We start from the raw sequence: 13377 nt of genomic DNA on the forward strand, positions 1-13377 counted from the left end.
CAGTGGCTGCACCAGCAGAGTAGTGAGTGCAGCTCTAGAGTATAATACAGGAGGTAACTCAGGATCAGTAATGTAATGTATGCACACAGTGACTGCACCAGCAGAATAGTGAGTGCAGCTCTGGAGTATAATGCAGGAGGTAACTCAGGATCAGTAATGTAATGTATGTACACAGTGACTGCACCAGCAGAATAGTGAGTGCAGCTCTGGAGTATAATGCAGGAGGTAACTCAGGATCAGTAATGTAATGTATGTACACAGTGACTGCACCAGCAGAATAGTGAGTGCAGCTCTGGAGTATAATGCAGGAGGTAACTCAGGATCAGTAACGTAATGTATGTACACAGTGACTGCACAAGCAGAATAGTGAGTGCAGCTCTGGAGTATAATACAGGATGTAACTCAGGATCAGTAATGTAATGTATGTACACAGTGACTGCACCAGCAGAATAGTGAGTGCAGCTCTGGAGTATAATACAGGAGGTAACTCAGGATCAGTAATGTAATGTATGTACACAGTGACTGCACCAGCAGAATAGTGAGTGCAGCTCTGGAGTATAATACAGGAGGTAACTCAGGATCAGTAATGTAATGTATGTACACAGTGACTGCAGCAGCAGAATAGTGAGTGCAGATCTGGGGTATAATACAGGATGTAACTCAGGATCAGTAATGTAATGTATGTACACAGTGACTGCACCAGCAGAATAGTGAGTGCAGCTCTGGAGTATAATACAGGAGGTAACTCAGGATCAGTAATGTAATGTATGTACACAGTGACTGCACCAGCAGAATAGTGAGTGCAGCTCTGGGGTATAATACAGGAGGTAACTCAGGATCAGTAATGTAATGTATGTACACAGTGACTGCACCAGCAGAATAGTGAGTGCAGCTCTGGGGTATAATACAGGATGTAACTCAGGATCAGTAATGTAATGTATGTACACAGTGACTGCACCAGCAGAATAGTGAGTGCAGCTCTGGAGTATAATACAGGAGGTAACTCAGGATCAGTAATGTAATGTATGTACACAGTGACTGCACCAGCAGAATCGTGAGTGCAGCTCTGGAGTATAATACAGGAGGTAACTCAGGATCAGTAATGTAATGTATGTACACAGTGACTGCACCAGCAGAATAGTGAGTGCAGCTCTGGAGTATAATACAGGAGGTAACTCAGGATCAGTAATGTAATGTATGTACACAGTGACTGCACCAGCAGAATAGTGAGTGCAGCTCTGGGGTATAATACAGGATGTAACTCAGGATCAGTAATGTAATGTATGTACACAGTGACTGCACCAGCAGAATAGTGAGTGCAGCTCTGGGGTATAATACAGGATGTAACTCAGGATCAGTAATGTAATGTATGTACACAGTGACTCCACCAGCAGAATAGTGAGTGCAGCTCTGGAGTATAATACAGGAGGTAACTCAGGATCAGTAATGTAATGTATGTACACAGTGACTGCACCAGCAGAATAGTGAGTGCAGCTCTGGAGTATAATACAGGATGTAACTTAGGAACAGTAATGTAATGTATGTACACAGTGACTGCACCAGCAGAATAGTGAGTGCAGCTCTGGAGTATAATACTGGAGGTAACTCAGGATCAGTAATGTAATGTATGTACACAGTGACTGCACCAGCAGAATAGTGAGTGCAGCTCTTTAGTATAATGCAGGAGGTAACTCAGGATCAGTAATGTAATGTATGTACACAGTGACTGCACCAGCAGAATAGTGAGTGCAGCTCTGGAGTATAATACAGGATGTAACTCAGGATCAGTAATGTAATGTATGTACACAGTGACTGCACCAGCAGAATAGTGAGTGCAGCTCTGGAGTATAATACAGGATGTAACTCAGGAACAGTAATGTAATGTATGTACACAGTGACTGCACCAGCAGAATAGTGAGTGCAGCTCTGGAGTATAATACTGGAGGTAACTCAGGATCAGTAATGTAATGTATGTACACAGTGACTGCACCAGCAGAATAGTGAGTGCAGCTCTTTAGTATAATGCAGGAGGTAACTCAGGATCAGTAATGTAATGTATGTACACAGTGACTGCACCAGCAGAATAGTGAGTGCAGCTCTGGAGTATAATACAGGAGGTAACTCAGGATCAGTAATGTAATGTATGTACACAGTGACTGCACCAGCAGAATAGTGAGTGCAGCTCTGGAGTATAATACTGGAGGTAACTCAGGATCAGTAATGTAATGTATGCACACAGTGACTGCACCAGCAGAATAGTGAGTGCAGCTCTTTAGTATAATGCAGGAGGTAACTCAGGATCAGTAATGTAATGTATGTACACAGTGACTGCACCAGCAGAATAGTGAGTGCAGCTCTGGAGTATAATACAGGATGTAACTCAGGATCAGTAATGTAATGTATGTGCACAGTGACTGCACCAGCAGAATAGTGAGTGCAGCTCTGGGGTATAATACTGGAGGTAACTCAGGATCAGTAATGTAATGTATGTGCACAGTGACTCCACCAGCAGAATAGTGAGTGCAGCTCTGGAGTATAATACAGGAGGTAACTCAGGATCAGTAATATATGTACACAGTGACTGCACAAGCAGAATAGTGAGTGCAGCTCTGGAGTATAATACAGGATGTAACTCAGGATCAGTAATGTAATGTATGTACACAGTGGCTGCACCAGCAGAATAGTGAGTGCAGCTCTGGGGTATAATACAGGATATAACTCAGGATCAGTAATGTAATGTATGTACACAGTGACTGCACCAGCAGAATAGTGAGTGCAGCTCTGGAGTATAATACAGGAGGTAACTTAGGATCAGTAATGTAATGTCTGTACACGGTGACTGCACCAGCAGAATAGTGAGTGCAGCTCTGGAGTATAATACAGGAGGTAACTCAGGATCAGTAATGTAATGTATGTACACGGTGACTGCACCAGCAGAACAGTGAGTGCAGCTCTGGAGTATAATACAGGATGTAACTCAGGATCAGTAATGTAATGTATGTACACAGTGACTGCACCAGCAGAATAGTGAGTGCAGCTCTGGAGTATAATACAGGATGTAACTCAGGATCAGTAATGTAATGTATGTACACAGTGACTGCACCAGCAGAATAGTGAGTGCAGCTCTGGAGTATAATACAGGAGGTAACTCAGGATCAGTAATGTAATGTATGTGCACAGTGACTGCACCAGCAGAATAGTGAGTGCAGCTCTGGGGTATAATACTGGAGGTAACTCAGGATCAGTAATGTAATGTATGTACACAGTGACTCCACCAGCAGAATAGTGAGTGCAGCTCTGGAGTATAATACAGGAGGTAACTCAGGATCAGTAATGTAATGTATGTGCACAGTGACTGCACCAGCAGAATAGTGAGTGCAGCTCTGGGGTATAATACTGGAGGTAACTCAGGATCAGTAATGTAATGTATGTACACAGTGACTCCACCAGCAGAATAGTGAGTGCAGCTCTGGAGTATAATACAGGAGGTAACTCAGGATCAGTAATGTAATGTATGTACACAGTGACTCCACCAGCAGAATAGTGAGTGCAGCTCTGGAGTATAATACAGGAGGTAACTCAGGATCAGTAATATATGTACACAGTGACTGCACCAGCAGAATAGTGAGTGCAGCTCTGGAGTATAATACAGGATGTAACTCAGGATCAGTAATGTAATGTATGTACACAGTGGCTGCACCAGCAGAATAGTGAGTGCAGCTCTGGGGTATAATACAGGATGTAACTCAGGATCAGTAATGTAATGTATGTACACAGTGACTGCACCAGCAGAATAGTGAGTGCAGCTCTGGGGTATAATACAGGATGTAACTCAGGATCAGTAATGTAATGTATGTACACAGTGACTGCACCAGCAGAATAGTGAGTGCAGCTCTGGAGTATAATACAGGATGTAACTCAGGAACAGTAATGTAATGTATGTACACAGTGACTGCACCAGCAGAATAGTGAGTGCAGCTCTGGAGTATAATACTGGAGGTAACTCAGGATCAGTAATGTAATGTATGTACACAGTGACTGCACCAGCAGAATAGTGAGTGCAGCTCTTTAGTATAATGCAGGAGGTAACTCAGGATCAGTAATGTAATGTATGTACACAGTGACTGCACCAGCAGAATAGTGAGTGCAGCTCTGGAGTATAATACAGGATGTAACTCAGGATCAGTAATGTAATGTATGTACACAGTGACTGCACCAGCAGAATAGTGAGTGCAGCTCTGGAGTATAATACAGGATGTAACTCAGGAACAGTAATGTAATGTATGTACACAGTGACTGCACCAGCAGAATAGTGAGTGCAGCTCTGGAGTATAATACTGGAGGTAACTCAGGATCAGTAATGTAATGTATGTACACAGTGACTGCACCAGCAGAATAGTGAGTGCAGCTCTGGGGTATAATACAGGATGTAACTCAGGATCAGTAATGTAATGTATGTACACAGTGACTGCACCAGCAGAATAGTGAGTGCAGCTCTGGAGTATAATACAGGAGGTAACTCAGGATCAGTAATGTAATGTATGTACACAGTGACTGCACCAGCAGAATAGTGAGTGCAGCTCTGGAGTATAATACAGGAGGTAACTCAGGATCAGTAATGTAATGTATGTGCACAGTGACTGCACCAGCAGAATAGTGAGTGCAGCTCTGGGGTATAATACAGGAGGTAACTCAGGATCAGTAATGTAATGTATGTACACAGTGACTGCACCAGCAGAATAGTGAGTGCAGCTCTGGGGTATAATACAGGATGTAACTCAGGATCAGTAATGTAATGTATGTACACAGTGACTGCACCAGCAGAATAGTGAGTGCAGCTCTGGAGTATAATACAGGAGGTAATTCAGGATCAGTAATGTAATGTATGTACACAGTGACTGCACCAGCAGAATAGTGAGTGCAGCTCTGGAGTATAATACAGGAGGTAACTCAGGATCAGTAATGTAATGTATGTACACAGTGACTGCACCAGCAGAATAGTGAGTGCAGCTCTGGGGTATAATACAGGATGTAACTCAGGATCAGTAATGTAATGTATGTACACAGTGACTGCACCAGCAGAATAGTGAGTGCAGCTCTGGAGTATAATACAGGATGTAACTCAGGAACAGTAATGTAATGTATGTACACAGTGACTGCACCAAAAGAATAGTGAGTGCAGCTCTGGAGTATAATACTGGAGGTAACTCAGGATCAGTAATGTAATGTATGTACACAGTGACTGCACCAGCAGAATAGTGAGTGCAGCTCTTTAGTATAATGCAGGAGGTAACTCAGGATCAGTAATGTAATGTATGTACACAGTGACTGCACCAGCAGAATAGTGAGTGCAGCTCTGGAGTATAATACAGGATGTAACTCAGGATCAGTAATGTAATGTATGTACACAGTGACTGCACCAGCAGAATAGTGAGTGCAGCTCTGGAGTATAATACAGGATGTAACTCAGGAACAGTAATGTAATGTATGTACACAGTGACTGCACCAGCAGAATAGTGAGTGCAGCTCTGGAGTATAATACTGGAGGTAACTCAGGATCAGTAATGTAATGTATGTACACAGTGACTGCACCAGCAGAATAGTGAGTGCAGCTCTTTAGTATAATGCAGGAGGTAACTCAGGATCAGTAATGTAATGTATGTACACAGTGACTGCACCAGCAGAATAGTGAGTGCAGCTCTGGAGTATAATACAGGATGTAACTCAGGAACAGTAATGTAATGTATGTACACAGTGACTGCACCAGCAGAATAGTGAGTGCAGCTCTGGAGTATAATACTGGAGGTAACTCAGGATCAGTAATGTAATGTATGTACACAGTGACTGCACCAGCAGAATAGTGAGTGCAGCTCTTTAGTATAATGCAGGAGGTAACTCAGGATCAGTAATGTAATGTATGTACACAGTGACTGCACCAGCAGAATAGTGAGTGCAGCTCTGGAGTATAATACAGGATGTAACTCAGGAACAGTAATGTAATGTATGTACACAGTGACTGCACCAGCAGAATAGTGAGTGCAGCTCTGGAGTATAATACTGGAGGTAACTCAGGATCAGTAATGTAATGTATGTACACAGTGACTGCACCAGCAGAATAGTGAGTGCAGCTCTTTAGTATAATGCAGGAGGTAACTCAGGATCAGTAATGTAATGTATGTACACAGTGACTGCACCAGCAGAATAGTGAGTTCAGCTCTGGAGTATAATACAGGAGGTAACTCAGGATCAGTAATGTAATGTATGTACACAGTGACTGCACCAGCAGAATAGTGAGTGTAGCTCTGGAGTATAATACTGGAGGTAACTCAGGATCAGTAATGTAATGTATGCACACAGTGACTGCACCAGAAGAATAGTGTATGCAGCTCTGGAGCATAATACAGGATGTAACTCAGGATCAGTAATGTAATGTATGTACACAGTGACTGCACCAGCAGAATAGTGAGTGCAGCTCTGGAGTATAATACAGGATGTAACTCAGGATCAGTAATGTAATGTATGTACACAGTGACTGCACCAGCAGAATAGTGAGTGCAGCTCTGGAGTATAATACAGGAGGTAACTCAGGATCAGTAATGTAATGTATGTACACAGTGACTGCACCAGCAGAATAGTGAGTGCAGCTCTTTAGTATAATGCAGGAGGTAACTCAGGATCAGTAATGTAATGTATGTACACAGTGACTGCACCAGCAGAATAGTGAGTGCAGCTCTGGAGTATAATACAGGATGTAACTCAGGATCAGTAATGTAATGTATGTGCACAGTGACTGCACCAGCAGAATAGTGAGTGCAGCTCTGGGGTATAATACTGGAGGTAACTCAGGATCAGTAATGTAATGTATGTGCACAGTGACTCCACCAGCAGAATAGTGAGTGCAGCTCTGGAGTATAATACAGGAGGTAACTCAGGATCAGTAATATATGTACACAGTGACTGCACCAGCAGAATAGTGAGTGCAGCTCTGGAGTATAATACAGGATGTAACTCAGGATCAGTAATGTAATGTATGTACACAGTGGCTGCACCAGCAGAACAGTGAGTGCAGCTCTGGAGTATAATACAGGATGTAACTCAGGATCAGTAATGTAATGTATGTACACAGTGACTGCACCAGCAGAATAGTGAGTGCAGCTCTGGAGTATAATACAGGATGTAACTCAGGATCAGTAATGTAATGTATGTACACAGTGACTGCACCAGCAGAATAGTGAGTGCAGCTCTGGAGTATAATACAGGAGGTAACTCAGGATCAGTAATGTAATGTATGTGCACAGTGACTGCACCAGCAGAATAGTGAGTGCAGCTCTGGGGTATAATACTGGAGGTAACTCAGGATCAGTAATGTAATGTATGTACACAGTGACTCCACCAGCAGAATAGTGAGTGCAGCTCTGGAGTATAATACAGGAGGTAACTCAGGATCAGTAATATATGTACACAGTGACTGCACCAGCAGAATAGTGAGTGCAGCTCTGGAGTATAATACAGGATGTAACTCAGGATCAGTAATGTAATGTATGTACACAGTGGCTGCACCAGCAGAATAGTGAGTGTAGCTCTGGGGTATAATACAGGATGTAACTCAGGATCAGTAATGTAATGTATGTACACAGTGACTGCACCAGCAGAATAGTGAGTGCAGCTCTGGGGTATAATACAGGATGTAACTCAGGATCAGTAATGTAATGTATGTACACAGTGACTGCACCAGCAGAATAGTGAGTGCAGCTCTGGAGTATAATACAGGATGTAACTCAGGAACAGTAATGTAATGTATGTACACAGTGACTGCACCAGCAGAATAGTGAGTGCAGCTCTGGAGTATAATACTGGAGGTAACTCAGGATCAGTAATGTAATGTATGTACACAGTGACTGCACCAGCAGAATAGTGAGTGCAGCTCTGGAGTATAATACAGGATGTAACTCAGGAACAGTAATGTAATGTATGTACACAGTGACTGCACCAGCAGAATAGTGAGTGCAGCTCTGGAGTATAATACTGGAGGTAACTCAGGATCAGTAATGTAATGTATGTACACAGTGACTGCACCAGCAGAATAGTGAGTGCAGCTCTGGGGTATAATACAGGATGTAACTCAGGATCAGTAATGTAATGTATGTACACAGTGACTGCACCAGCAGAATAGTGAGTGCAGCTCTGGAGTATAATACAGGAGGTAACTCAGGATCAGTAATGTAATGTATGTACACAGTGACTGCACCAGCAGAATAGTGAGTGCAGCTCTGGGGTATAATACAGGATGTAACTCAGGATCAGTAATGTAATGTATGTACACAGTGACTGCACCAGCAGAATAGTGAGTGCAGCTCTGGAGTATAATACAGGATGTAACTCAGGAACAGTAATGTAATGTATGTACACAGTGACTGCAGCTCTGGAGTATAATACTGGAGGTAACTCAGGATCAGTAATGTAATGTATGTACACAGTGACTGCACCAGCAGAATAGTGAGTGCAGCTCTTTAGTATAATGCAGGAGGTAACTCAGGATCAGTAATGTAATGTATGTACACAGTGACTGCACCAGCAGAATAGTGAGTGCAGCTCTGGAGTATAATACAGGAGGTAACTCAGGATCAGTAATGTAATGTATGTACACAGTGACTGCACCAGCAGAATAGTGAGTGCAGCTCTGGAGTATAATACTGGAGGTAACTCAGGATCAGTAATGTAATGTATGCACACAGTGACTGCACCAGCAGAATAGTGAGTGCAGCTCTTTAGTATAATGCAGGAGGTAATTCAGGATCAGTAATGTAATGTATGTACACAGTGACTGCACCAGCAGAATAGTGAGTGCAGCTCTGGAGTATAATACAGGATGTAACTCAGGATCAGTAATGTAATGTATGTGCACAGTGACTGCACCAGCAGAATAGTGAGTGCAGCTCTGGTGTATAATATAGGAGGTAACTCAGGATCAGTAATGTAATGTATGTGCACAGTGACTCCACCAGCAGAATAGTGAGTGCAGCTCTGGAGTATAATACAGGAGGTAACTCAGGATCAGTAATATATGTACACAGTGACTGCACCAGCAGAATAGTGAGTGCAGCTCTGGGGTATAATACAGGATGTAACTCAGGATCAGTAATGTAATGTATGTACACAGTGAATGCACCAGCAGAATAGTGAGTGCAGCTCTGGAGTATAATACAGGAGGTAACTCAGGATCAGTAATGTAATGTCTGTACACGGTGACTGCACCAGCAGAATAGTGAGTGCAGCTCTGGAGTATAATACAGGAGGTAACTCAGGATCAGTAATGTAATGTATGTACACGGTGACTGCACCAGCAGAACAGTGAGTGCAGCTCTGGAGTATAATACAGGATGTAACTCAGGATCAGTAATGTAATGTATGTACACAGTGACTGCACCAGCAGAATAGTGAGTGCAGCTCTGGAGTATAATACAGGATGTAACTCAGGATCAGTAATGTAATGTATGTACACAGTGACTGCACCAGCAGAATAGTGAGTGCAGCTCTGGAGTATAATACAGGAGGTAACTCAGGATCAGTAATGTAATGTATGTGCACAGTGACTGCACCAGCAGAATAGTGAGTGCAGCTCTGGGGTATAATACTGGAGGTAACTCAGGATCAGTAATGTAATGTATGTACACAGTGACTCCAAGAGCAGAATAGTGAGTGCAGCTCTGGAGTATAATACAGGAGGTAACTCAGGATCAGTAATATATGTACACAGTGACTGCACCAGCAGAATAGTGAGTGCAGCTCTGGAGTATAATACAGGATGTAACTCAGGATCAGTAATGTAATCTATGTACACAGTGGCTGCACCAGCAGAATAGTGAGTGCAGCTCTGGGGTATAATACAGGATGTAACTCAGGATCAGTAATGTAATGTATGTACACAGTGACTGCACCAGCAGAATAGTGAGTGCAGCTCTGGGGTATAATACAGGATGTAACTCAGGATCAGTAATGTAATGTATGTACACAGTGACTGCACCAGCAGAATAGTGAGTGCAGCTCTGGAGTATAATACAGGATGTAACTCAGGAACAGTAATGTAATGTATGTACACAGTGACTGCACCAGCAGAATAGTGAGTGCAGCTCTGGAGTATAATACTGGAGGTAACTCAGGATCAGTAATGTAATGTATGTACACAGTGACTGCACCAGCAGAATAGTGAGTGCAGCTCTTTAGTATAATGCAGGAGGTAACTCAGGATCAGTAATGTAATGTATGTACACAGTGACTGCACCAGCAGAATAGTGAGTGCAGCTCTGGAGTATAATAAAGGATGTAACTCAGGATCAGTAATGTAATGTATGTACACAGTGACTGCACCAGCAGAATAGTGAGTGCAGCTCTGGAGTATAATACAGGATGTAACTCAGGAACAGTAATGTAATGTATGTACACAGTGACTTCACCAGCAGAATAGTGAGTGCAGCTCTGGAGTATAATACTGGAGGTAACTCAGGATCAGTAATGTAATGTATGTACACAGTGACTGCACCAGCAGAATAGTGAGTGCAGCTCTTTAGTATAATGCAGGAGGTAACTCAGGATCAGTAATGTAATGTATGTACACAGTGACTGCACCAGCAGAATAGTGAGTGCAGCTCTGGAGTATAATACAGGATGTAACTCAGGATCAGTAATGTAATGTATGTGCACAGTGACTGCACCAGCAGAATAGTGAGTGCAGCTCTGGGGTATAATACTGGAGGTAACTCAGGATCAGTAATGTAATGTATGTGCACAGTGACTCCACCAGCAGAATAGTGAGTGCAGCTCTGGAGTATAATACAGGAGGTAACTCAGGATCAGTAATATATGTACACAGTGACTGCACCAGCAGAATAGTGAGTGCAGCTCTGGAGTATAATACAGGATGTAACTCAGGATCAGTAATGTAATGTATGTACACAGTGGCTGCACCAGCAGAATAGTGAGTGCAGCTCTGGAGTATAATACAGGAGGTAACTCAGGATCAATAATGTAATGTCTGTACACGGTGACTGCACCAGCAGAATAGTGAGTGCAGCTCTGGAGTATAATACAGGAGGTAACTCAGGATCAGTAATGTAATGTATGTACACGGTGACTGCACCAGCAGAACAGTGAGTGCAGCTCTGGAGTATAATACAGGATGTAACTCAGGATCAGTAATGTAATGTATGTACACAGTGACTGCACCAGCAGAATAGTGAGTGCAGCTCTGGAGTATAATACAGGATGTAACTCAGGATCAGTAATGTAATGTATGTACACAGTGACTGCACCAGCAGAATAGTGAGTGCAGCTCTGGAGTATAATACAGGAGGTAACTCAGGATCAGTAATGTAATGTATGTGCACAGTGACTGCACCAGCAGAATAGTGAGTGCAGCTCTGGGGTATAATACTGGAGGTAACTCAGGATCAGTAATGTAATGTATGTACACAGTGACTCCACCAGCAGAATAGTGAGTGCAGCTCTGGAGTATAATACAGGAGGTAACTCAGGATCAGTAATATATGTACACAGTGACTGCACCAGCAGAATAGTGAGTGCAGCTCTGGAGTATAATACAGGATGTAACTCAGGATCAGTAATGTAATGTATGTACACAGTGGCTGCACCAGCAGAATAGTGAGTGCAGCTCTGGGGTATAATACAGGATGTAACTCAGGATCAGTAATGTAATGTATGTACACAGTGACTGCACCAGCAGAATAGTGAGTGCAGCTCTGGAGTATAATACAGGATGTAACTCAGGATCAGTAATGTAATGTATGTACACAGTGGCTGCACCAGCAGAATAGTGAGTGCAGCTCTGGGGTATAATACAGGATGTAACTCAGGATCAGTAATGTAATGTATGTACACAGTGACTGCACCAGCAGAATAGTGAGTGCAGCTCTGGAGTATGATACAGGAGGTTACTCAGGATCAGTAATGTAATGTATGTACACGGTGACTGCACCAGCAGAATAGTGAGTGCAGCTCTGGAGTATAATACAGGATGTAACTCAGGATCAGTAATGTAATGTATGTACACAGTGACTGCACCAGCAGAATAGTGAGTGCAGCTCTGGAGTATAATACAGGATGTAACTCAGGATCAGTAATGTATGTACACAGTGACTGCACCAGCAGAATAGTGAGTGCAGCTCTGGAGTATAATACAGGATGTAACTCAGGATCAGTAAAGTAATGTATGTACACAGTGGCTGCACCAGCAGAATAGTGAGTGCAGCTCTAGAGTATAATACAGGAGGTAACTCAGGATCAGTAATGTAATGTATGTACACAGTGACTGTACCAGCAGAATAGTGAGTGCAGCTCTGGAGTATAATACAGGAGGTAACTCGGGTTCAGTAATGTAATGTATGTACACAGTGACTGCACCAGCAGAATAGTGAGTGCAGCTCTGGAGTATAATACAGGATGTAACTCAGGATCAGTAATGTAATGTATGTACACAGTGACTGCACCAGCAGAATAGTGAGTGCAGCTCTGGAGTATAATACAGGAGGTAACTCAGGATCAGTAATGTAATGTATGTACACGGTGACTGCACCAGCAGAATAGTGAGTGCAGCTCTGGAGTATAATACAGGAGGTAACTCAGGATCAGTAATGTAATGTATGTACACAGTGACTGCACCAGCAGAATAGTGAGTGCAGCTCTGGAGTATAATACAGGATGCAACTCAGGATCAGTAATGTAATGTATGTACACAGTGACTCCACCAGCAGAATAGTGAGTGCAGCTCTGGAGTATAATACAGGAGGTAACTCAGGATCAGTAATGTAATGTATGTACACAGTGACTGCACAAGCAGAATAGTGAGTGCCGCTCTGGAGTATAATACAGGATGTAACTCAGGATCAGTAATGTAATGTATGTACACAGTGTCTGCACCAGCAGAATAGTGAGTGCAGCTCTGGAGTATAATACAGGATGTAACTCAGGATCAGTAATGTAATGTATGTACACAGTGACTGCACCAGCAGAATAGTGAGTGCAGCTCTGGAGTATAATACAGGAGGTAACTCAGGATCAGTAATGTAATGTATGTACACAGTGACTGCACCAGCAGAATAGTGAGTGCAGCTCTGGAGTATAATACAGGATGTAACTCAGGATCAGTAATGTAATGTATGTACACAGTGACTGCACCAGCAGAATAGTGAGTGCAGCTCTGGGGTATAATACAGGAGGTAACTCAGGATCAGTAATGTAATGTATGTACACAGTGACTGCACCAGCAGAATAGTGAGTGCAGCTCTGGAGTATAATGCAGGATGTAACTCAGGATCAGTAATGTAATGTATGTACACAGTGACTGCACCAGCAGAATAGTGA

Source organism: Phyllobates terribilis, unplaced genomic scaffold (genome assembly GCF_046119375.1).
Source record: "Phyllobates terribilis strain yellow unplaced genomic scaffold, ASM4611937v1 Scaffold_10__3_contigs__length_209671492, whole genome shotgun sequence".
NCBI lineage: Eukaryota > Metazoa > Chordata > Amphibia > Anura > Dendrobatidae > Phyllobates > Phyllobates terribilis.